The sequence below is a fragment of the Moschus berezovskii genome, chromosome 15, assembly GCF_049115385.1.
Source record: "Moschus berezovskii isolate FMDL1 chromosome 15, NW_MosBer_1.0, whole genome shotgun sequence".
In the NCBI taxonomy this organism is placed as follows: Eukaryota; Metazoa; Chordata; class Mammalia; order Artiodactyla; family Moschidae; genus Moschus; species Moschus berezovskii.
Genome location: NC_142474.1, coordinates 7,740,895 through 7,765,640, shown reverse-complemented (window position 1 = coordinate 7,765,640; position 24,746 = coordinate 7,740,895). Strand labels below are relative to the sequence as shown.

Below are 24,746 nucleotides of genomic sequence, written 5' to 3'. Positions count from 1 at the left end.
AGGAAGAGAAAGCAGATCCAAAAAAGGATCTTAAAACATTCGGTGCTCGCTTGCTTCTTCTTTTTTTCTTTTTTAAGACAAGGTGCTTAATGAACAAGGTTTTTTAAAAACAAAACAGCAAGCTGGAGCAACAGAAACTAAACACCGTTCTTCAGAGGCTGGAGAAATCTTCCAGAGGGGACGCAGCCATATGCCGGGAGGTAAAAACCATAGCCCAGGGAAGTCTCCCCTTCTCCTCCTCAAATTAGGACTTGAGGGCTTTCTCCTTCCTACCCCATGCATTGCCACAAAGAAAACGGCGGAGCTGAGGGCCTGCTCGCCCTGCCCCCGCCCCCCGCCCCCACGGATAACAGATGCCCACCGCGTGTACATCAATTCTTCCTGGCCGAGAATCTCCTATCAAGATGGGAACAAACCAGGAATCCAGCCCAGCACACTGTATGGGCAGGGCCCAGGCTGTATGAAAAGGGAGGGGATTTTGTGCCTGCTGTCGTTGCATTTTAGGCTGAAGAGTCCAAGATGCAGGGAGGGACACCTCCACAAAGGTCTAGCATCAGGACAACAGGCTGGGCCTCACCAGAAGGGAGGGGCCCCCTCTTCCTGGGGGTGGAACTGGGTACTGGGAGACCAAGTACAGGGCGGGTGAGGTGGGGGAGGGGTGTGTGGAACGGGGACAGGAGGCCAGAGCTAATGGGACTGTGCTCTCCCTCCCGGCACTGTGGGCAGGGGCCCCTCACCGCCCTCCCTGAAGGAATACTCTCTGTGTGTCCATGGGTGCTGCTTTGGGGGAGGGGGAGACAAGTAGGACGATGAGTTTGTGGCGGATCTCCCAAACAGCTCACTTCCCAAGTGGACGAGGAAATAAAATACAGCGCTGGTTGGCGTGGTGGATTTTAACCCCGGATTAAAGCTGGTTGCATAAGCAGCTGCAGCATCCTCCCCCTCCCCCCACCCTGATCACTTGATCACTTGAAATGTTTTCTGGGGCAAAGAGCAGGAAGCTGCCGGCTTATTCTGGCAGCTCCGCTCTGTTTGAGGAATGCTGCTGGCATTCGAGTAGGTCTGAGGTTATCTGGAAAACAGCAATTCGGCTGGGGACAGAGACAAAGGTATGGTGGCAGATGGAATCCTGGGAGGGACGCGAATTGAAAAAGGAAGCCCAGGGCAGGCCTACTAAGGGCCAGTTCCCGGGGTTTGATGGAATGTGGCTGATAAGCAGGGAATAAAGAAAATCAAATGCTGCTGGCTTCAATCGAGAGATTACCCAGTGGGCCCCTCAAACCCCCCACTGCACAGAGTAATCTCAGCAGCTTCTGCATGCTCGCCCTGGGCCTGGCGCTGGCTAAATCAGCATTTTACAGACTGACTCCATGATGGGGAGCATTGTTTGAGAGCTGGAACTGAGCCCAGAGAGGTGAAGTGAACTGCCCAAGGTCACACAGCAAGCCAGTGCTAGAGGTCAGATTTCCAACCCAGTGAAGACGTCATATCCCTAAAGCTTGTACTTTTGCCTGCCTCCAAAGAAAAGAAAAAAGCCAAACCAAGCAGAGCAGAAACGAGGCTAAAATCTACCAACAGTGACTGCATGCTCTGCGTTTTCTTTTAGGAGTTTGACTTCTTTGAGAATGTTTTAAGTACTGAATAATGAAATTGGGAGACCTTTAGCTCAGAATCATTCAAAGGCTCAGAGAAAGCTCCTCTCTCCCTACAAACCTCCAGCAAGATGTCCAGGGTGATACTTTGCTAACTCTAAAATCCGAAATATAAAAATCCCTGGAAATCAGCTTTTCCCAAAAGTGTGGTTTTGCCCCCAGGAGATAGGTAGCAATGTCTGGAGACTTTGGGGCGGTCACAGTGTGGGAAGAGACGTGTTCTTGACATCCAGTGGGTAGAGACCTGGCATGTGGCTAAATATCCTACCGCGTGCAGGACAGCTCTCAGCAAGGACTTACGTGATCTAACCATCCACTGCACCAAGGTGGAAAACCTTGGCTTAAAGGAAAGGAAGAAAAATCCAACCATTGTGCCTCTGGACAGCAAAGCCAGCACAGGCCTAAACAAGCAGGTTTCGTGGTGATATGAATAAGCCATGAGCTAGTAAGAATAGATTAAACCATGTCTCTTTTAATATTTCCAGGAGACAGAGAATCTGGGGATAGAATCTGGCTGAAGGAAGCCAGAGTGTCTCAGTGACAAAGCTGAGGGCCTCCGAGGAGAGCAAAGGGTTGCCCTCAGCCCCCTTCCCCAGGCTTCTTACTGGCCCAGGCCTGGCCCCACTGAAATGGCCCGCAGCCAGGCCAGCAGCAGGAGCGACCGCCTCTGCAAGCTGCATCCCAAGATAGTCTGTTGGGCTGACTATGAAAATAAGCACCCTTGGAGTTATCTGCCTCCAGCGAGCAGCAGGCCTCCCTGTCCGTTATGAGAAACGGCCAGGACCAAGGCCGGGAAATGTCTTAAATATCTTGTTTTGTTTTGTTCCCTTTTGCCCAATTGAAACCAAGGCCAACTTCGGGCACGGAAACAGAAAAGCTCACCTTCAGAGCATGAAGCTGACTGAGTCATGTTACAGCCGTAAAGAGGCAATTAGGATTCGGTCCCCTACCTCAGAGAAGAGGGGTCCTCTAGAAGGTTTTCTTCGTTTTGTTTTCTTCTTTCTAGGAGGGACTGGCAGGATTACGCTAATGGAGGGAGGAGGGAAGGAAGGGCAGGTGGAGGGGGGGAGGGGATGGTACTTGATCATCGGGCAGATGGTGGCAGTGTGGGTGGGCAGAAAGATGATGGATGTAAGAGAACAAAAAAATAAGGAAGATTCAGGACCTCCCCTGACCTGCTCTTTTTATTTCCTAGCAATTACCATTATGGAGAGAAGAGCACATATTTATATGCTCTGTTTGTTTCCATCTCCCACTAGACCAGTGCCAGTGTCTGGAGATGTTTTAGGTTGTCACACCTGGAGGAAGGGAGGCGATGCTACTGCATTGAGAGGGTAAGGATCAGGGATGCTGCTAGATATCCTAGACTGCCCAGGGCAGGCCCCCCAGCAGAGAACTAGCCAGCCCCTGAGTCTCCAGGGCTGACGCTGAGAAACCCTCCATTAGCCTGAAAGCTTCTACAAGGCAAAGATCTGGCCTGAATCCTTCACCATTGTCCCCTCAGAGTCTAACACTGTGATCAATATGGATTAGAGCTCAATTAAACATCATCTCCTGCCTGGGCAATTGCATTTGTCTACTACCTGAGCCCCTGCCTCTGCCCTTGCAAACGTTTGTGCGTGCACGCACACACACACACAGATCCTTTAAAAACAAGTCAGATCTCATCCCTCCTCTGCTCAAAATCCATCAATAGCTCCCAACTCACAGTAAAAGCCCAAAGACTAAATACACCCACGGGCCTCCCCGGAACATCCGTGCCCACGGCACCTCTGACTTCTCTGTTCCCTTGGCTCTAGCCTCTGTCCATCTGTTCTTTCCAGGGCCTGATTCCGAACCTCCTTCCTCTGGGCCTTTGCACTTGATCTTCCCAAGCTCCCAATCAGTTGACCTCCCAACTTCCCCAAAGCACCCAAAGCAGCCATTCCCCTCCCCTGCCTGCATTTGGCTGCCTCTTCCTTCCTGCCTTCTTGTCGGTTTCAGAAAAGAGGTTCCATTCCCACAGCCGTCACCGCATCTTCCCCAGCCCTGCTCCTTCTGATCTGAACCATGGCTCCACAGCCTTTCTCTTACATCTTTAACCTTTTTCCTTTCTTTCCCACATCAAGAGGGAGAATGGTGCAGTCGTTCAGTGTGTGGCTGCTGGCATCAGGCTGTCTGAGTATGAATATACCTGCCCTACTTGCCAGCTAGGCAGTCTTGCCAGAGTAACAAAATTCTCTGTGCCTTGATTTCCTCATCTGTACAATGGGCACAATTGTAATGCCTACCTGGAGACATTGAAGGGACCCATCCCATCAAGACTTGCAGCAACACAGCACTCACTTGTTTGCTATTCCTTTTTCCCTCTCTACTCACTCTTAAAAGGATATTTTTTGGATGGTTCCCACTCAGTTTTCTTTCTTCTTTCACCATCAAATTTTCCAAAGGAGGGAAATGATAAATTCTGATACCTACCATGTTCCAAGTACTATGTCAGGTACTGTTCTAAGTAATTTACATGAACTAATCCATTTACCTATACAACTCTGTAAGGTAGTGTTAGAATCATCAACCCATTTCCTAGATGATCAAACTGAGGTAGGAACAATCAATAGTTCTATTCTAAGAAAACTTCCAGTTTCTTCTGCCTCACTACTCACCAACTCCTTAATGCCTTTCAGTTAGCTATTTACTCAGAAGACACCATGCTATCAATAAAGGAGTGATTAAATAAACATGGTTCTGCCACACAACAGAATACTAAGCAGCTGTGAAAAAAGAATCTGGGTCTAAAAAGAAACAGAAACGGGCGAATAAATACAGAGAAGAAACTAGTGGTTGCCAGAGGGGAGTGGGATGGACACTCAGGGGATGGACACTCAGGCTGGACAAAACAGGGGAAGGGGAGTAAGAGGTACACACTCAGAATGCTGGAGAATTGATGCTTTTGAACTATGCTGTGGGAGAAGACTCTTGAGAGTCCCTTGGACTGCAAGGAGATCCAACCAGTCCATCCTGAAGAAAATCAGTCCTGAATATTCTGAAGCTGAAACTCCAATACTTTGGCCACCTGATGCAAAGAACCAACTCACTGGAAAAGACCCTGATGCTGGGAAAGATTGAAGGCAGGAAGAGAAGGCGACGACAGAGGATGAGACGGTTGGGTGGCATCACCAACGCGATGGACATGATTTTGAGTAAACTCCAGGAGTTGGTGATGGACAGGGAAACCTGGCGGGCGTGCTACAGTCCATGGGGTCGCAAAGAGTCGGACACAACTAAGCAACTGAACTGAACTGAGTCCCACTTATAAAATAAATAACAGAGGTGTAGTGTACAGCATGGGGCTTCCCTGGTGGCTCAGAGGTTAAAGCGTCTGCCCCCAATGCGGGAGACCCGGGTTCGATCCCTGGGTCGGGAAGATCCCCGGAGAAGGAAACGGTAACCCACTCCAGTATTCTTGCCTGGAGAGTCCCATGGACGGAGAAGCCTGGTAGGCTGCAGTCCACGGGGTCGCATAGAGTCGGACACGACTGAGCGATGGAACGGAACGGAGTGTACAGCATAGAGAATAGAGTCAATTTTGCAATAACTTTGTATGGTGACAGTAACTAGACTTATCATGATCAATTCATAATGCTTATAAATGTTGTATACCTGAAACGAATAAAATATTGTTATCAACTATACTGCAATAAAAATAATAATGCTGTGGGGTTTTTTGCAATTTGTGTTTTGACCACACCATGTGGCTTGCTGCATCTTAGTTCCCCAACAAGAGCTCGAACCCAGGCCGCCACAGTGGAGGTGCCGAGTCCTAACCAGTGGACTATGGACTGTCAGGGAATTCCCAATGTTTTTAATCTTAAAAAAAAATAATCTGGGAACCCTTTTATGAACAAACTCTAAGACATATCGTTGAGTTTAAAAAACACAAGAACAGACCATGGAATATAGTCATTTGTTTTTTTAAATAAGCAAACCTGTGTGAGTGTCTCTTTAACATGTTTGTTTATTTTGCATAGAATTTCTTAGAAGCATACTTAAGAAATTGCTAGCAATGGTTGCCTCCAAGGGGTCCTGGGTGGCTGGAGGTCAGGAGTAGGGAGGAGACTTTACCATTGTATCTTTTTTTTAATTGAAGTATAGTTGATTTGGAGAAGACAACTCCAGTGTTCTTGCCTGGAGAATCCCAGGGACGGCGGAGCCTGGTGGGCTGCACAGAGTCGGACACGACAAGCGACTTAGCAGTAGCAGCAGCATAGTTGATTTACAATGTTGTGTTCACCACTATATCTTTTGAATTTCAACCATGTGAATGTCTTACTTCTTCAAAAATAAATTAATAAATGTAATATGAGGAAAGTTGTTAAAGACTGGAAAAGGGGCAAAAAAAAGATTAACGTGTAGCCTGTCTAGCTTCCCCATTGGGTTACCTGTACCTTTCATTGCTTTGGCACCATTTTACAACTCTGCAACTTGTAGAAGACACAGAGTTATGCAAATGATGCTTGTCCATAGAAATGCAAATGGAATCCCCTGGAATGCAGTTGATTATTGCCCGGTGGACACTAAGCTGCCGGTTTTTGCATCTGTTTGTGAATGCGGCATTCCTCCCTTAGACGCGCTGTACTTCGAGTCCTCCTTTGGTCTCAACACCTTAGAAGCATCTTTAAATGAGTTAGATAAAATCTCGGATGTGTTCATTTTATGTTTATATTATTTTTGAGCAGTGAGTTTAAAAAAAAGTCGTCACTGATCTCCAAGAATCTACCTCAACAAGCTAATTAGTATTGGGTCCACGTTTGACGCTGAGTCTCCAGCCAGTGCCCTGTCCAGAGACTCGAACTCTGCATCTGCACCTCTAACTCCAGACTCTGCTCCGTCTTCCTGGCCAACAGTGCTTCTCATCTGGGCTCTGGAGCCAGTTTATGGGGGGAAAGGGGTCCATTCCAAGCTCCCTCTCTTCGGTCCTACGGAACTTGAGCAGGTGATTGCCTTTTTTGCGCCTCAGTTTCCAAGTCTGTGAAATGGGGATTATGGTCCTCGCTGCAGAGACATTGTGAGGATTAATTTAACAGCAGGCACAGAGGGCGGGCTCAAGAAACCGTAGACATCTTTTTCCTCCCTCGAAACTTTTCATGTAGTCATTTCGTTCGTTGCCACGGCAGATTCCGAACATAACGACCCAGGTCCAACCTCTTCCCTGGGCAGCAGGCATTTTCTTGCTGTGGATCCAGGCTGTCTGCAAATATGCAGGGAGCCCTAGCTCTAGCTCTGAGTTTACTGTCTGTTCCTCCTGCCTTCAAGGAGCTGGGCAGAGGAGGTAGGGAGCTATTAAACAAATATACTAATAACAAATTGAGACTAGTGCTGTGAAGAAAAAGCAGGGTGAGGGTATAGTCAAGTCACAAGACCGTGGGGGGAGGCCTGCTTTACACAAGTGGGGAACGCGGTGGTGACAGAGGAGCTGAAGGATGAAGGAGATGGAGCCTCCCAGGCAGAATAAGCAGAAGCACAAAGGCCCTGAGGCAGGCCTGACTTGGTAGCTCGGTGTTTCAGAGGAACAAAAAAGTCCAAGTGTGACTGCGATACTTGAGCATGGAGAAGCGAGAAACAAGCTCACTACTTCCTACCATCCTTCCGTTACTGAGACTCAAAAATCTTCCAGAATATTCTTTATCCTTCTACATACACACCCCCCACACACATGTAGTCCACACCATCTCCAAGTCTACCCCAAATGAGAGGCCCCTGGAACGTGTACAATCAGGACCTGAGCTGCTTGGAATGAAGTCTACCACCGTCAGGTAACAAAACCCCAACTAATTTCCATAACTCCCTACACCTGGCTCCCTATCTAAAAACAGTACTTCCAATCTCATAAAGTTGGACTGAAGAGCCAAAGAATTAAAAGGTATGAAGGGATAAATTAGGAGTTTGGAATTGTCAGATTCAAGCTACTATATATATATATATATATAAACAGAGAAACAAGGTGCTACTGGATAGCACAGGGAACCATGTGATAACTTATAAGGAAAACGAATATGAAAAATGATAAATGTATATATATAACTGAATCGCTTTGCTGTATAACAGAAACTAACACAACACTGCGAATCAACCATTCTTCAACTTTAAAACCTTGATTAAAAACAATAAAGGGTATGAAAACACCTGCCAGGAAACACAACATTCAAAATGATCTGTTTCACTGCTGTTTTCTGAGCAATTCTCTACTAATTAAATGCAACCCTGACTCCCCCCATCAGCACCCCTTCATCTAACCCCATGCCTGAGTTTCCCACCCCATCACCCTCTGTTTTTCAGTGAAGCTGGGAAGCATGTCCCAAGTCTGTCCCCCTGGGGCTCCTTCTCCCGTTTCCCTTGCTTGCTGGCGTAACACCCACTCATCAAGTCCTAGTTGCCACCTCATGTCCAGGAGGTCTTTCCTGATTTCTCACCTGGGAGATTTCTAGGCCCCCGAACTCCTCATGGCCCCTCCCTGTGTGAATTCTCAGCAGGGGGGCTCCTGGGACTTCCCATTGAATAAGGCAAACTCAACTTCTAGACGCTCCCAAACCACCTCCTCCAAAAGTCTCCTCTATCCCAGTCAACAGAATCACACCCTTTGACGGGTTTGTTTCAAACCCCCCACCCTTGACTCCCACTTCCACACATACTCTCCTCCAAACCATCAGCAAGCCTGGGCATCCTTCCCCCCAAAAGTGTTCTGAACCTGGCTCTTGTTTGTCAACTAACACCCTGAAGCAGCACTGTGGCCTCTGATACCCAGGGGACCCCCTACGGCCTTCTCCCCAGGGGTTCCCGATCCACCATTTTCCTGCTGAATCACCTGAGGATTCAGTTCTAGTGGTATGAGAGGCCTTGCTTCACCTCCCAGAGGTTCACCGTGTGCAGTCAAGACGAGGGATCCTGTTCTGACTGGTCTCCAGTCTCCCGTCCTACCCTCTCTGGGCACTTCCCCTCACAGCATCTAGAGGGATCCGATTAAAAAATATCACCTGCCTGCTCAAAACTTTCCGTGGACAGCACTGGTCACCACAGATAAAAGGTAGAAACAGCTCAGCTGTGCCCACAGACAGATGAATGGATGAACAAATTCAGTGTGTACACAGTGGATTATTCAGCTACAAAAAGGAATGAAATGCTGATCTATACAACAGGAATGAACTTTGAAAGCCTTATGCTAAGTGAAAGAAGCCAATATAAAAAGCCATATTTAAATGAAAGATCTGGAAGAGGCAAACCCAGAGACAGAAAAAACACTGATGGTTGCCGGGGACCAGAGGTGGGTGGGGGGAAATATGAGGAGGGACTGCTTTTGGCGTGATGAAAAAGTTCTGGAGCTAGACAGTGGTGGTTGTACAACACTGTGAATGTACTTAATGCCACCGGATTGCACATGCTGAAACGGGTGACGGGACTTCCCTGGTTGTCCAGTGGCTAAGACTCCATGCTCCCAGTGCCTGGGAACCGGGTTCGATCCCTGGTCAGGGAACTAGATCCCTCTTGCTACAACTAAGAGCCAGCGCAGCCAAACAGGTAAATAATAAAAGTAAACATTAAATAAAATGGGTGAAGTGGTAAATTTTGCATTATAAATACAATTTAAAAAAACTTTCCACAACCTTTTATGTCACCTTGGATGAAAATCCCAACTCCTCCACAGCCCTCCCCTCTGCTCCCACCGATTTCCCACTGGCCCACTGCACGCCAGCCACCTGTCTGCCACCCTGCTGTTTCTCAAAGCACCTTTTGCTTGTTCCTGCCCCTCCTTTGGGGCTTCCCTGGTGGCTCAGAGGTTAAAGATCTGCCTCCAATGCGGGAGACCCGGGTTCGATCCCTGGGTCGGGAAGATCCCCTGGAGAAGGAAATGGTAACCCACTCCAGTATTCTTGCCTGCAGAATCCCATGGACGGAGAAGCCTGGTAGGCTATAGTCCATGGGGTCGCAAAGAGCTGGACATGACTGAGCGACTGAACGGAACGGAACGGACCCCTCCTTTGGGGCTCAGTGGTAAAGACTCTGCCTGACAATGCAGGAGACTCGGGTTCGATTCCTGGGTTGGGAAGATCCCCTGGAGAAGGAAATGGCAAGCCACTCCAGTACTCTTGTGTGGGAAATCCCATGGACAGAGGAGCCTGGGGGGCTACAGTTCATGGGGTCGCAGAAGAGTAGGACACGACTTAGTGACTAAACACCGCCAACAATCTCTCTTTTGACCTTAATTTGTCAGTATTTCTGACTTGCTCTTGAATCTCTCCTGCTGTGACAAAGTCCACAAGTGTAGAACTGTCATTTACATCATGGTTCCCCCTCCAGAGGCACCCTAACTATTGAGGGAAGTCAGAGTTTGTTGAGTGACGAACTGCTTGCTTGATTGAAATGGATTCTTTACATCCACTTTCTGGCATCACACCCTGTCGTCATATCTTCCCCTCTTAAATCACACCTTTTCATTCCCTGGCTCAAAACCCTCCATGGATTCCCATGAGTTGAGAGCAGGAGTCTGCAGCCCACAGACCAAATCCAGCCCACCACCTGTTTTTGTCTGGCCCACGAGCTAAAAAAGTTTTGTTACATTTTTAAATGTTCGGGAAAAAAATCAAAAATGAAAGCAATTTGGAGAATGCATGAATTATACCAAATTTTGGAGAAGGAAACGCAGCCCACTCCAGTATTCTTGCCTAGAGAATCCCATACACAGAGGAGCCTGGCTGGCTATAATTCATATGGCTGCACAAAGTCGGACACAACTGAAGCAACTTAGCACAGGAAATTCAAGTTTCAGTCTCTATAAGTAATGTTTTATTGAAACACAGCCTCGGGCATACACTTGTTATCCAGGCCTGCTTTTATGCTACAATAATAGGGTCTCATAGTTGCAATTGAGATCATATATGGTCCTCAAAGTGAAAGTCGCTCGGTTGTATCCAACTCTTGCGACCCCATGGCCTATACAGTCCATGGAATTCTCCAGGCCAGAATACTGGAGTGGGTAGCCTTTATCCTTCTCCAGGGGAATCTTCCTAAAACAGGGATCGAACCCAGGCCTCCCACATTATGGGCAGAGTCTTTCCCAGCTGAGCCACAAGGGATAGTCCTCAAAGCCTAATAATAATTACTACCTGGTCCTTTACAGAAGGGCTTTCCCAGGTGGCTGAGTGGTAAAGAATCTGCCGGCCAATGCAGGAGACGCCTGTGTGGGGAAGATCCTGGAGAAGGAAATAGCAACCTGTTCCAGTATTCTTGCCTGGAAAATTCCACAGAGGAGCCTGGCAGTTACAGTCCATGGGGTCACGAACAGTCGTACACGACTCTGTGACTGAGCATGCATGCACATTTACAAAAAATCTCTGCAAATTCCCTCTCAGATGAAAATCCTGTACCTGGCCTGCAGAGCCCCCTCAGGCCTGGTCCCTAAATCTCTGAGCGAGGTCTTTGCTCAGCACCCATCTGAGCTGGCTCCCTTACCCTTCTGGGACATCGCCTGTTATTTCCTCCCTAGGACACAGAACAACACATAAGCACCTTAATTCTTCACTTAGGTACGTTTTGCTTGTGTACAAAGGAAGGAACTGTGAATCTGTTCACTAATATCCCCCAGGCTACCATAGACCTGGGTACCATAGTAGCTGCTCAATAAATATTTAGCCAATGAATCACACTTTTTTCTTACATAAAGGAGTTTCTCTGCAACATCTTCATTAGATCAACCATGGCCCTGATTTGGATTTTGTACCTGCTTGCAACATGAAGTGAAAGTGAAGTCACTCAGTCGTGTCCGACTCTTTGCGACCCCATGGACTGTAGCCTACCACGCTCCTCCATCTATGGGATTCTCCTGGCAAGAGTACTGGAGTGGGGTGCCATTTCCTTCTCCAGGGGATCTTCCCAACCCAGGGATCAAACCTGGGTCTCCCACGTTGTAGGCAGACGCTTTACTGTCTGAGCCACCAGCAATGTACAAAGTCATAATTTATATACAAATAGAGAAAGCTGACCACCAGTCATTTTATCTATGGCAATATAGAGAAATATAAACAAAACAGCTTTCCTCTTCAATTGTTTATTGACTCCAGTCACCTGACCTACTTCGGGGTCCTGGAAATGTGCCACTTGCATCTAGTCAAACTAGTTCGCACCCTTTCAGGACCTTCGCACCTACCTGGTCCTGCAGCCTCAGAGCCGGGACCAAAGGTCACCTCCTCCAGGAAGCGCTCATCCACATCCAACAGTGATTTGCCTTCCCACCACTTACCATATTCTAAAATTAAGTGTTGTATTTCCCTTTAAGGCATTGTTTTCATATTTACAGTTACCACCACAGAGTCCAGAGCAGGTCCAGGATTCAAGACTCTCTCAGTGTTTGTTTGAGTGACTAAAATCCCTTGAGTTTCTGTACACATTTTTAAAATAGTTTGTTACTGGGTATAAAAAGATGCTTAACCCTTTATCGACAGGGGGATTTTTGCAGAAACTAAAGCCTTTGGCTGGTGATTTGTTAGGTAAGTGATATTGATACGGCTCTGGTCAATGATGTGTGTTAATATGTACTTGCTAAGTAACTAGAGTGACTTCTATGAGCTTTCACCTCCTTTTAAAGCCACTCCCACCTCCAACTCTTGTCAGAAGATACCAGCAGTGTTTGGCAGCATCATCTTTACCTTAAAGAGCAGCTTACACCCACTGAGTTTACTATCTCCAGGTGCTGATACAATCTTTATATCATTTAATTAATCCTCCCAATAACTCTATGTATCAGGTTCTATTATTACCTTCATTTTACAGATGAAGAAACCGAGGCAGAGAGATTAAGTATCATACTCGTCTGAAAAAGGAAGACATTCATAAGAAAAATGAACTCCCAACCTCAGATTTCAAGGAACAAATACTGTGGGAAAGAGAATCAAGGCAGACAGGAAACACTCAAATGCGATCCAAAATCAGTTTCACAGAGACAAAACAGGACAGTAAAGCCACCAAAGAAATCCCAGACTTGGGCGATTTGGTCAAAACTCAATTCTCAGATGATTTCAGGCCACCAAAGCTCATATTTCCCAGCCAGTACTGCAAGTCCCAAACCTGGTCGTCACCCTTGACCTCTCCTCTCCCACTTCCCATCCAGGAGTTCCATAAGATTTACCTTCTGAGCGTCTTACACTGTCGACTGCGACCACGTAACTCCATTATACAGAGGCGGTGGCCTGCTCCAGATCCACCATCAGCAGTTATCTGGGCAGGAAGGGAACAGCCTCCCACCAGCCCCCAGGCCCCAGTCCGCTCCCATCCCCCACTCTCAACTGCCAGAGGGATCTTTTGAAATTTCAATTTGGATCAGGACACACCCCATTTCCCTCCCCCTACCTCCAAAAACCTTTCAAAGATTTCCCATTGTTCTCAAGTCAAAGTCTTTCATTCTTAACCAAGCCTTCTGGGGTCTGCAGGATTCCCTTCCCCAACTTCAGCTTAGGTCTCAGCTCCAACCAGACCCCAGCCATCTTGGGAGGCTCTGATACCAACAAGGCTTCTGACCCAGTTCAAATTCTGACCCTACTATTCATTCTCTGTGTGATATTGTGCAAGTAACTTAACCTCTCTGGACAAATGCGAATTGTAACATAGCCCATAGTATTGACAAGAGTCAATTAGTTCCTTTCAGTTCAGTTCAGTGGCTAAGTCGGGTCCACCTCTTTGCGACCCCATGGACTGTATACAGCACACCAGGCCTCCCAGTCCATCACCAACTCCTGGAGCTTGCTTAGACTCGTGTCCATCTAGTTGTGGATGCCATCCAACCATCTCATCTCTGTTGTCCCCTTCTCCTCCTGCCTTCAATCTTTCCCAGCATCAGGGTCTTTTCAAATGAATCAGTTCTTCACATCAAGTGGCCAAAGTATTGGAGTTTCAGCTTCAGCATCAGTCCTTCCAATGACTATTCAGGACTGATTTCCTTTAGGATTGATCTCCTTTGCAGTCCAAGGGATTCTCAAGAGTCTTCTCCAACACCATAGTTCAAAAGCATCAATTCTTCAGTACTCAGTTTTCTTTAGAGTCCAACTCTCACATCCATACATAACTACTGGAAAAACCATAGCTTTGACTAGACGGACCTTTGTTGGCAAAGTGATATCTCTGCTTTTTAATATGCTGCCTAGGTTGGTCATAGCTTTTCTTCCAAGGGGCAAGCTCTTAATTTCATGGCTTCAGTCACCATCTGCAGTGATTTTGGAACCCAAAAAATAAAGTCTCTCACTGTTTCTATTGTTTTCCCATCTACTTGCCGTGAGTGATGGGACCAGATGCCATGATCTTAGTTTTCTGAATGTTGAGTGTTTTTTGCTGTTTCTTTTTTTGTTGTTGTTTATTTGAATGTTGAGTTTTAAGCCAACTTTTTCACTCTCCTCTTTCACTTTCATCAAGAGTCTCTTTAGTTCTTCTTCGCTTTCTGCCATAAGGGTGGTGTCATCTGTGTATTTAAGATTATTGATATTTCTCCCAGCAATCTTGATTCTAGCTTGTGCTTCATCCAGCCCAGCATTTCACGTGATGTACTCTGAATTTAAGTTAAATAAGCAGGGTGACAATATAAAGCCTTGATGTACTCCTTTCCCAATTTGGAACCAGTCTGTTGTCCCATGTCCAGTTCTAACTGTTGTTTCTTGACCTGCATACAGATTTCTCAGGAGGCAGGTAAGGTGGTCTGGTATTCCCATCTCAAAGAATTTTCCACAGTTTGTCATGATCCACACAGTCAAAGGCTTTGGCATAGTCAATAAAGCAGAAGTAGAGGTTTTTCTGGAACTCTCTTGCTTTTTCGATGATCCAACGGATGTTGGCAATTTGATCTCTGGTTCCTCTGCCTTTTCTAAATCCAGCTTGAACATCTGGAAGTTCATGGTTCACATACTGCTGAAGCCTGGCTTGGAGAATTTTGAGCATTATTTTGCTCGTGTGTGAGATGAGTGCGATTGTATGGTAGTTTGAGCATTCTTTGTCATTGCCTTTCTTTGGGATTGGAATGAAAACTGACCTTTTCCAGTCCTGTGGCCACTGCTGAGTTTTCCAAATTTGCTGGCATATTGAGTGCAGCACTTTCACAGCAGCATCTTTTAGGATTGAAAGTAGCTCAACTGGAATTCCATCACCTCCACTGGCTTTGTTCATATGATGCTTCCTAAGGCCCACTTGACTTCACATTCCAGGATGTCTGGCTCTAAGTGAGTGATCACACCATCGTGATTGTCTGGGTCATGAAGATCTGTTTTGTATAGTTCTTCTGTGTATTCTTGCCAGCTGTCCTTAATATCTTCTGCTTCTGTTAGGTCCATACCATTCCTGTCCTTAATTGAGCCCATCTTTGCATGAATGTTCCCTTGGTATCTCTAATTTTCTTGAAGAGATCTCTAGTCTTTCCCATTCTATTGTTTTCCTCTATTTCTTTGCATTGATCAGGAAGGCTTTCTTTTCTTTCCTTGCTATTCTTTGGAACTCTGCATTCAAATGGGTATATCTTTCCTCTTCTCCTTTGCCTTTAGCTTGTCTTCTTTTCTCGCGTGTTTATAAGGCCTCCTCAGACAACCATTTAGACTTTTTGCATTTCTTTTCTTGGGGATGGTCTTGATCACTGCCTCCTGTACAATGTCACAAAGGTCCATCCATAGTTCTTCAGGCACTCTATCAGATCTAATCCCTTGATTCTACTTGTCACTTCCACTGTATAATCATAAGGGATTTGATTTAGGTCATACCTGAATGTTTCCTTTAGTAATGGTGTTTACTTGGCACAGTGTCTGGCACTACTTAGCTGTCACTATTGTTAGCGGAAATCTACTCATCCTTCAAAACCCAACACAAAATTCATTTCTTCAGGGTACCCTTCCTGGAGTCACTTTCCAATTAATTAGACTGCCCTCTGCTATTTGCTGCCTTCATGCTGCTATGGCAATCATAAATGAATCCTTAGCACATTTAACAACTGGATGTAAAGTCATCACTGATTTCTTATTTAGAGTCTGTTTTGTTCAATTTTGTACCTCCCTCGCACACAGGAGGAGCTCAGAAGTAATGTGTTGAATGTTGAACAAAGCCTGGGTGAATGAATCTACCCTAAGGAGGCCTGAATCTGCAGTGTTCAAGAAAAAGAATTAGGAAAGTCAAATTTTAATGAGAATTCAGGAAAATTGGAGCCAGTGTGAGGGGGCTTGGGAGGGGAGGGGGTAATTAGGTTACAAAAAGGAAGCTACAGTGATTTGGTGTGTAAAGCAAAAGTTGGAGGGGTTGCATGCAGGGAGGGGTCAACCTAAGCTGACTCTGGAGAATTCCCAGGAGAGCAAGTCAAGTGTTACCCTGGGGCAGGAGGCTGCCTGGGATCTGGGTCTTTCCATATTTCTAGCCCTTTCTCCTTGCTCTTACCCCCCACCCCCACTTTCCCACCTTCCTGGCTCACCAGCCCCAGTTCCACTTGTCATAGCCATACCCCAGGCGTCAACCAGCCTAACATCAGAACCTGTAAAGGGTGGCCAGGTTTAGCAAATAAAAATAGAGGACACCCAATTTAAAATTGAAAAGTTCTGGCACCACTAACTCTTAACTCTCTGGTCCCATCAAACTCAACCCAGTAGGGTCTTCTCTTAATAACCTTTCTGGTTTGGAGTCCTGAGCCTCCTTGGAAAAGTCACTCAACCCCTCTGACCTGCTTCTGCCTCTGGGTAAGAGAGATAACAGTGTCAGCCACCCAGGGTGGAGTTAGGACTCTGAGGAAATGAACTACCCAGGTCTCAGCACCCAGTACAGATGCCATAAAGAGCAACCAGTAAGGCCATTCTTCTACTCCCTTCTGATCTCATCTCCTGGGGTCTTACCATGAAGCTTTCAATATGAATTGCTGAACCCATTTCACAGAGGAGGAAAACTGAGGACAGCCCAATCAGAGGAGGGCTAAGAAGTGAATTCCCCTGTCTTTGGGACTCTCATGCTATAGCTCTTCTTGACTATCAGATGCGAATGTACAGTCAACTATAAGCAACAGGAAGGCAGGGACTTGTCGGGTTTTGATGATGGACTCCCAGAACCCAGCACACTGCCTGGCTCTCAGGAGGTGTGGCATAAATATCTGTGGAACTGGGGACGTCCCTGGTGGTCCAGTGGTAAGACTCCAAGCTCCCAGTGCAGGGGGACCAGGTTCAATCCCTTGTCAGGGAGCCGAATCCCACGCGCCACAACTAAGAGTTCACGTGACACAACTAAAGATCCCACATTCTGCAGCCAAGACCTGGTGCAGCCACATAAATAAATATTCAAAGGAAGACCCATGGAATGGGTGAGGACAGGTCCATCAGAGTCCCTGCTGTGTAAGAGGACTTGCTCTTGTGTGCTCTCTCTCTCTCTCTGCATGCCCTGGGTGTCGAGCCCACGTCTGCCTTTGTGGGCTTTCTCCATCGCCCCAAATACATTGTGTTGGTGAGGGGAGCAGAGGAGGATTAAGCTTAAGGCAGATTTCTATTTGTTTGTTTTTCTAAAATGAAGCAAAGCGACAAAATGCAGATTCAAAAGGAAAGAACCATGACCTTGGGAGTGTCAAAACAGCCATTTGGGTTGCTGTCCACCTGGGAAGGAGGGACCTCTGAGAACTTGAATTCAACACAGTTCCATTCTGCGTTCGTTAGACACCCCGTGTTTTCCCATCTGCTCGCAAGTTGTTCTGAAATAAGTAGGAGATAAAGGAATTTTCAGGAGAAAGGATTTTGAGGGAATCTGAGGAGTTGTGCTGAATCCAGCCCAGAGAGCCCACTGAGAATGTGGAATCACGGCATGGTCACGTGGATTAACCCTCTTTGAGAGTCACCAGTGGGTTTACAGGGGCAGCCACGGTATCTGTTCTTAACTGCTCCCACCTGGACCTAAAGTCAGACAGAAACACTGGGGTCTGACTTAGGGAATTATTCTCTCACCAATGTTTTCTTCATTTGGAGACAGGGATCGGATGGTCGTGGGGTGTGATAAAAGAAGTCTGGAATTTTAAGACCAGTTTGACCAGAAGTCATGATCTCTGTAGTTAACCTGAGTTGACTTGCCAGTGTTATAGGTTCATTAAATTCTCACCCTCCATGGCCAATGGCAGCCTAGTCATGGCTCTTGACCTGACCAGTGGACCTTTCTCCAGGAATGTCCCCTGGAGGAAAGAGCCTTCAGCTCCAAGGTCACCTCCTCCCAGAGGCCTTCCTTGAGGGCTTTAACCAGTGGAGGCGCCCCAGCCCCGCTCAGCAGTCACCCTGTATGATGTCACCCTTTTGCCCTGAGCCCTGGGGCTGTCGGCAATCACACCACAGGCTGTTCTCTGCTGACTTACAGGATTCTTGGTCTCCCCCAGCTAGATGTTCAGCCCCCAAAAGACAGGATGCTGTCTGGCTAGTTCATTGTGTATCCCCAGCCCTAGGAGCCTGCCTAGTCCAGAGCAGACGTCGTGTTGCTGCTGCTGCTATGTCACTTCAGTCGTGTCCGACTCTGTGTGACCCCATAGACGCCAGCCCACCAGGCTCCCCCGTCCCTGGGATTCTCCAAGAAAGAACACTGGAGTGGGTTGCCATTTCCTTCTCTAATGCATGAAAGTGAAAAGTCAGAGTGAAGTCGCTCAGTCATGTCCGAGCCTGTTAAAAGGATAAATAATAGTAAGAGCAATAATAACTTATGTTAACTGCCTGGTGACTATTTTTTGGTCTCCAGGTGAGGCTCCAATCAACGTTTTTCATATATTAAGCCACTGAATCCTCCAAGCATTTTTGAGGTAGGTACCCTGGCATGCCGCTTTGCACTGGCTGTTCCCTGTGCCTGGAATGTTCTTCCCTCAAAAAGCCACAGGACTCACCCCCTGCCTTCATTCGGGACTCCGTTCAAATGTCAGCAACTCAGAAGCCTTGCCAGCACCCCCTCATCCCATGCCCCGCCATTAGGGGCTGACCTGTGTTGTCCCTGCCAAGAAACGCAATGGACCACCCCACCCACCCGCCCCCAGCTGAGAATGTGGCCTCTGGGGAAGTAGGAACTGTACAGAGATCAAAATGAAATGGGGTCAGGGGGTGCGCCCTCATCTAAGAAGAGTGGTGCCCTTATTCAAAAAGGACCTTTGGACAGACATGCACAGAGGGAAGACGCTGTGGAGACGCACAGGGAGAAGGCCTTGGGTAGATGGAGGATGGTCTGCAGGGTTTACAAGCCTCAGAATGCCCAAGAGAGCTGGGAAACCAGCAGAAGCCAGGAGGAGACAAGGAAGGATTCCCGGCCCCCACACGTCCCCCCAACACCTTGGATTCAGACCTCTGCCTCTAGGAGGGCAAGACAATAAACCTCTATTGCTTTAAGCCACCCGGTTTGTGGCACTTTGTTCACAGCCTAGGAAAGCCAGACACCTGCTTGTTTCTCTTCCTTGCACTTACCACCACCTGCCACCACACTGATACATTTTTGTCTCTTTACTCTCCGCACCCAGCCTGGAGCCTAAGTCTCTCAGGGTCAAGGTCTAACGCTCATGCATCTGTTACAAAGCCTGACATGGATTTGTTCCTTCAAGAAGCATCTACTGAGTGCCTACTGTGTGCCAGGTTTTTCTGTAAGTGCTGGGGATACAGCAGTGAATTTGGCAAATATCCTCTGAAGCTGACAGTCTAGGGAGAAGAGACAGATAATAAACAGGAAATGGTGATAAGTGCTATGGGGACAAAGATAGCAGGAAGGGACCCAGGGAGTTTGTGGTGGGCGGCAGTGATAATTGGGGTGGACAGAGACCTCCAAAAGGAGGTGACACTGAGTGGTGGCCCCAAGGAGATGAGGGAGGAGGCACAAGGGTATCTGGGGAATACATTACAGGAAGGGCCGCGGTTCCTCGCCTAGAGATTTTGTCCCCCCCAGAGGACATGTGGCAATTTCTGCAGAAACGGAGATGCTGTGAACAGCCAGTACGGAGAGGCCAGGAATGCTGGTGACCATCCTGGAATCCTGCCCCCACTCCCCTACCCCCGCAACAAAGCTAACTGACCAGCCCCAAACATGTGTAGCGTGAAGTTAAGAAGCACAAAGGTACGGGGAGGAGGAAGGCCCACCCTGAGAGCTTCCTGCAAGTGTAGGTGCTGGGTGCTGGGTGTTGGAGGAGTGCTGGAAGGATTTACCCCAGGGCCGGAAACAGCTGCAGAGAAGGTCAGAGGGTGCCAAGGGAAGGAGGAACGAGATGGCCATTGGGACCATTTTAATGAGCTCAGTTTGTTTCCTAGTTTGGCTGCTTTGGGTCTTAGTTGCATCGAGCGAGATCTTTAGTTCCGGTTCATGGACTCTAACTGCAGCGTGTGGGCATCTTGGCTCTGCAGCATGTGGGATCTTAGTTCCCAAACCAGGGATCGAACTTGTGTCCCCTTCATTGCAAGATAGATTCCTAACCCCCGGACCACCAGGGAAGTCCCATGAGCTCCGTCGTTATCCTCAATGAGACAGGAAACCACTGGGAACTTTTTGCACAGGAGAGACACAGGCTGGCTTATTCTGAAGGATCACCTCTGGCTTTGAGGCTGCAAATAGATCAAGTGACAGGGGCGCGGGCAAGAGGAGGGAGTCCAGTGGAGAGGCTGTGGGGCTATTTCAGGCCCAGGTGAAGGTGGCCCAGATCAGAGCAGACACTGAGGAGGTGGAAAGAAGGCGTAAGGTTCTAGATCTGCTGGGAAAGTCCAGCTGACAGGGTTTGTGTGGGGTGGGAGAGGAGTGGATGACTCCAAGGTTTGGGGGCCTGAGTTGCTGAGAAGATGGAGTCGGTGTGGCAGAGATGTGGAGGTAAAGGGGGGAGGGGGTTGGGGGAAGACAGGAGAGGGGATGAGGGACTCTTAGTCATACCGGTAGATGGCAAGGAAGCCCTTGAATAGCCAGGGAGGTGTGTGGGGGGAAGGGGGAGTTTGAGCTGGAGGTATAAATGTGGGAAGAAGCATCAGTGTATAAAGAGTAGATAGTTGGATAGCATCAGTGACTCGATGGACATGAGTCTGAGCAAGCTCCGGGAGTTAGTGATGGACAGGGAAGCCTGGCATGCTATAGTCCATGGGGTCGCAAAGAGTCAGACAGGACTGAGCAACTGAACTGAAACTGGAAAGGCATGATAGGGGATGAGATTTCCTAGAACTGGAGGTTCTAGGGACAAGACACAGGTCCAAGGGCCAATCCCTGAGGCTCTCCACGGTCAGAACATCTGGCCCACATCTGGCCCTGATGGTAAACTCGTAAAGATGCCAAGAAGTGTCCGGTGAGCTGGGAGGACAACGAGTCGAGAGGTGCCTCCCGGAACCCTAGGGGAGAACGTGTCTGAAGGAGGAGTCAGCCACCTCAGCGAATGCTCCTGATCAGATAGGTTGGCTGCGGCCTGAGAACAGACCATTGACTGGACTTAGAAACACGACGGCCACAGAAGCGTTTGACAAACCTAAACCTTTGTTGAGGGACAGCCTCAGATGTCCTCAAAAGATGGTCACTTCAAGCCGTGGGAATGCAGCAGAGAAAGACATGTGCGTTCAAGTCTGGCTCGGGCATTTTCTAATTGTGTGACCTTGGACACGTTCTTGCCCGCCCCAATGCCCCAGTTACCCGCAACACTGTCCGAGTGGATGAGATCATGGTAAGTAAAGAAGCTCTTAGCCTCATAAACCCAGAAACGCCTTGTAGGGGGCAGTGACTGTTGCTGGTGTCTGTAAAGACACCACTGCTGAAATCGACACTCAAGGTCACCCGGCTTCTGCTGACATCATTCAGCAGAGAACAGACTGAGAATTCTCAACCTTTCAGGGACGGCGTGTGCTGTTAGCGTGAGGTCGGAGAACTTCACGCTGCCTGACAAAGATATAATGCATATATTTGAATAGGAAATGAATACACAGGGTAAAGAATTAAAACATAGAAAGAGATCCAGGGAAAAATCAAGTTTCTCCGATCATTTGATGCCCTCCCCAGAGGCAATGACTAGCGCCAGATGACAGGAAGTACCCAGGCATCTTCCCCAGCAGTGGTACCCCTCCCTCCTCTTTTCTTTTTTTTTTTTTTAAATCTTTTGGCGACACCTCACAGGCATGTGGGATCTTTGTTCTCCCAACCAGGGACTGAACCCACACCTCCTGCTTTGGAAGTGTGGAGTCTTAACCACTGGATTTCCAGGGGGAGTCCCAGAAAGGAAATTTAGACACAGACAGACACGCAGTGGGAAGATGAGGTAAACAGAGGCAAGGAAAAGACAGCCATCTACCAACTGGGGGAAAGGCCCAGAAAAAAGTCCTTCTCCTTCCTCGCCCACACACCGATTTTGGACATGTCGTCTCCTGAACTGTGAGACAGTACGTGTCCATGGTTTAAGCCCTACTGTTGGTGACACTTCACTGGGGCAGCCCAAGCAAGCATCTGTCGCCTCACCTGTTCCACCACCAGTGGAAGGTAGGCTCCACGAGCACCAGGGATTTATGTTTTGTTTTGTTTTTTTCCAAACCTATTTGTTTTTAATTGAAGGAAAATTGCTTCACAATATGGTGTTAGTGTCCGCCGTATATCAAGATGAGTCAGCCATAAATACACGTCTCTCCTCCCTCTTTAACCTCCCTCCCACCTCCCACTGCTTTTTTTTTTAACATTTGTTTTTATTTATTTATTTGGCCGCTCCAGCTCTCAGTTGCAGCATACAGGATCTTCCACCTTTGTGGCAGCAGGAAGGATCTTTGGTTGTGCTGCAGCGTGTGGGGTCTGATTCCCTGACCAGGGATGGAAACCGGGCCACCTGCATTAGGAGCGTGGAGTCTTAGCTACTGGGCCACTAGGGAAGTCCTGATTTCTGTCTGTTTTTATCACTGCTGTATGCCCAGAGAGCTACAATCTGGCAGATTGTAGAGGGTCAGTACATTTTCGGAAGGAATAAAAAAAGGTATGTGTGGGCTCCATTCCTGGGCAGGGAGTGTGTTGGGGTGAAGAGGTGTGTAGGAGAGCTGTGAGTTACCTATATCCGAGGGGTGGGTAAGGATAAGAAAAACATGCTGTCTTGTCCTGTCTGGACACTATTCTCCAAATACATAAAAGCCTGTGTGAAAGGTTACAGATGAGAAAATCAAAGGTCAGAGAGGGGAAGTGTAGTAGGTTGATTGATGGCCCCCAAAGATATCAGAATCTGTAAATGTTACCTTATTTGGAAAAGGGGGCAAGTCCGGATGTGATTAAATGGAGGATTTAGAGATGCAGAGATTATCCTGGGTTTTCCAGGTGGGCCCTGACTGCAACCGCATGTATGCATCCCTCTAACAGAAAGGCAGTGGGAGAGCTGAAGACAGAGAGGAGACCATGTGACCACGGATGCCGAGACTGGAGTGGTGTGGCTGCAAGCCAAGGAAAGCCAGCTGCCTCAAAAGCGGGAAGGGGCAAGAGCCTCCAGCTCTGCAACACCTTGATTTTGACCCAGCAACACTGATTCTGGACTTCTGAGCTCCAGAACTGTGAGACGATAAACTTCTGTTGTTTTGAGCGGAACGAAAGCAAAAGCTGCCTAATTCTGTATAAGTCCAGGTGTGAAGGACCCTCCATGAGCCTCTACCCCAACCCTGGACAGAACCACCCTCATCTTATCCCTGGACCTTCACATATGGCTCCCTTCCTGGTCCCCTCACAGCTACACTCCCCCCCCACCCCATCACAGTCCTGTACCTTCTCCATACCTAGCGTGACCTGAGGATTGGGTTTCTCCCCATGTCTAAATCCTGCCTTTTTACTGCACTTTGGATCTCTTGCAAAATTTCTTTTTTTTTTTTTTTTCAATTTATTTTTTTACTGAAGGATAATTGCTTTACAGAATTTTGTTGTTTTCTGTCAAACCTCAACATGAATCAGCCATAGCTAACATATCCCCTCCCTCTGGAACCTCCATCCCATCTCCCTCCCCAGCCCACCCCTTTAGGTTGATCCAGAGCCCCTGTGTGAGTTTCCTGAGCCGTACATTGAATTCCCGTTGGCAATCCAGTTTACATGGGGTGATGTGAGTTTCCATGTCACTCTCTCCACACATCTCGCCCTCTCCGCCCCTCTCCCTGTCCCACAAGTCTATTCTCCATGTCCGTTTCTCCACTGCTGCCCCATAAGTAAATTCTTCAGCACCGTTTTTCTAGAATCTGTATATATGCGTTGCTGCTGCTGCTGCTAAGTCACTTCAGTCGTGTCCGACTCTGTGTGACCCCATAGACGGAAGCCCACCAGGCTCCCCCGTCCCTGGGATTCTCCAGGCAAGAACACTGGAATGGGTTGCCATTTCCTTCTCCAATGTGTGAAAGTGAAAAGTGAAAGTGAAGTTGCTCAGTCGTGTCCGACCCTTAGCGACCCCAGGGACTGCAGCCTACCAGGCTCCTCTATCCATGGGATTTTCTAGGCAAGAGTACTGGAGTGGCTTGCCATTGCCTTCTCCGATATATGTGTTAGAATACGATATTTATCTTTCTCTTTTGGACTTTCTTCACTCTGTATAATAGGCTCTAGGCTCATCCACCTCATTAGGACTGACTCAAATGTGTTCCTTTTCATGGCTGAGTAATATTCCATTGTGTATATGTACCACTTCTTTATCCATGCATCTGTCAATGGATATCTAGGTAGCTTCCATAAAAATATGGAACACTTCACAAATTTGTGTGTCATCCTTGTGCAGGGCCCATGTTAATCTTCTCTGTATCATTCCAATTTTAGTATATGTGCTGCTGAAGTGAGAACGAAAATTCTTAAAAAAAAAAATTAAAATTGATTTCCTGTGCTGGGTCTGAGTCACAGCATGCAAGATCTTTGATCTTTGTTATGGCACCTGGGATCTCTAGTTTCAACATATGAATTCTTCATTGCAGCATGTGAGATCTAGTTCCCTGACCAGAGATGGAACCTGGCCCCCGGCACTGGGAGCACGGAGTCTTAGCCACTGGATCACCAAGGAAGTTCCTCTTCCAAAATTCTTGACACCGCCTATAAGACCCAGCCTAGGAGTCCAGAACCTAATTTTCTTTGTTGTTGTTGCTGACATGGTTTGATTCTTTAATAATGGTATCA

The 24,746-nt window shown here is 47.6% G+C and overlaps 1 long non-coding RNA gene and 1 other non-coding gene across 3 annotated transcripts; one reads left to right on the top strand and one right to left on the bottom strand.

The window, feature by feature from the left end:
• The first annotated feature begins 24 nt into the window (after window positions 1–24).
• On the top strand, window positions 25–5,458 carry LOC129564506 (uncharacterized). 2 transcript variants are annotated; one of them, XR_016039102.1, is made up of 3 exons: window positions 25–200; window positions 2,502–2,628; window positions 2,848–5,458. It is a non-coding gene; the product is annotated as an uncharacterized LOC129564506 (long non-coding RNA). The 2 variants fall into 2 exon arrangements; XR_016039101.1 differs by lacking the exon at window positions 25–200 and adding an exon at window positions 1,022–1,109.
• An 18,854-nt stretch (window positions 5,459–24,312) lies between these two features.
• Window positions 24,313–24,419, bottom strand: LOC129535474 (U6 spliceosomal RNA). The gene has a single exon (XR_008681661.1). It is a non-coding gene; the product is annotated as a U6 spliceosomal RNA (small nuclear RNA).
• Between the last annotated feature and the right edge of the window lie 327 nt (window positions 24,420–24,746).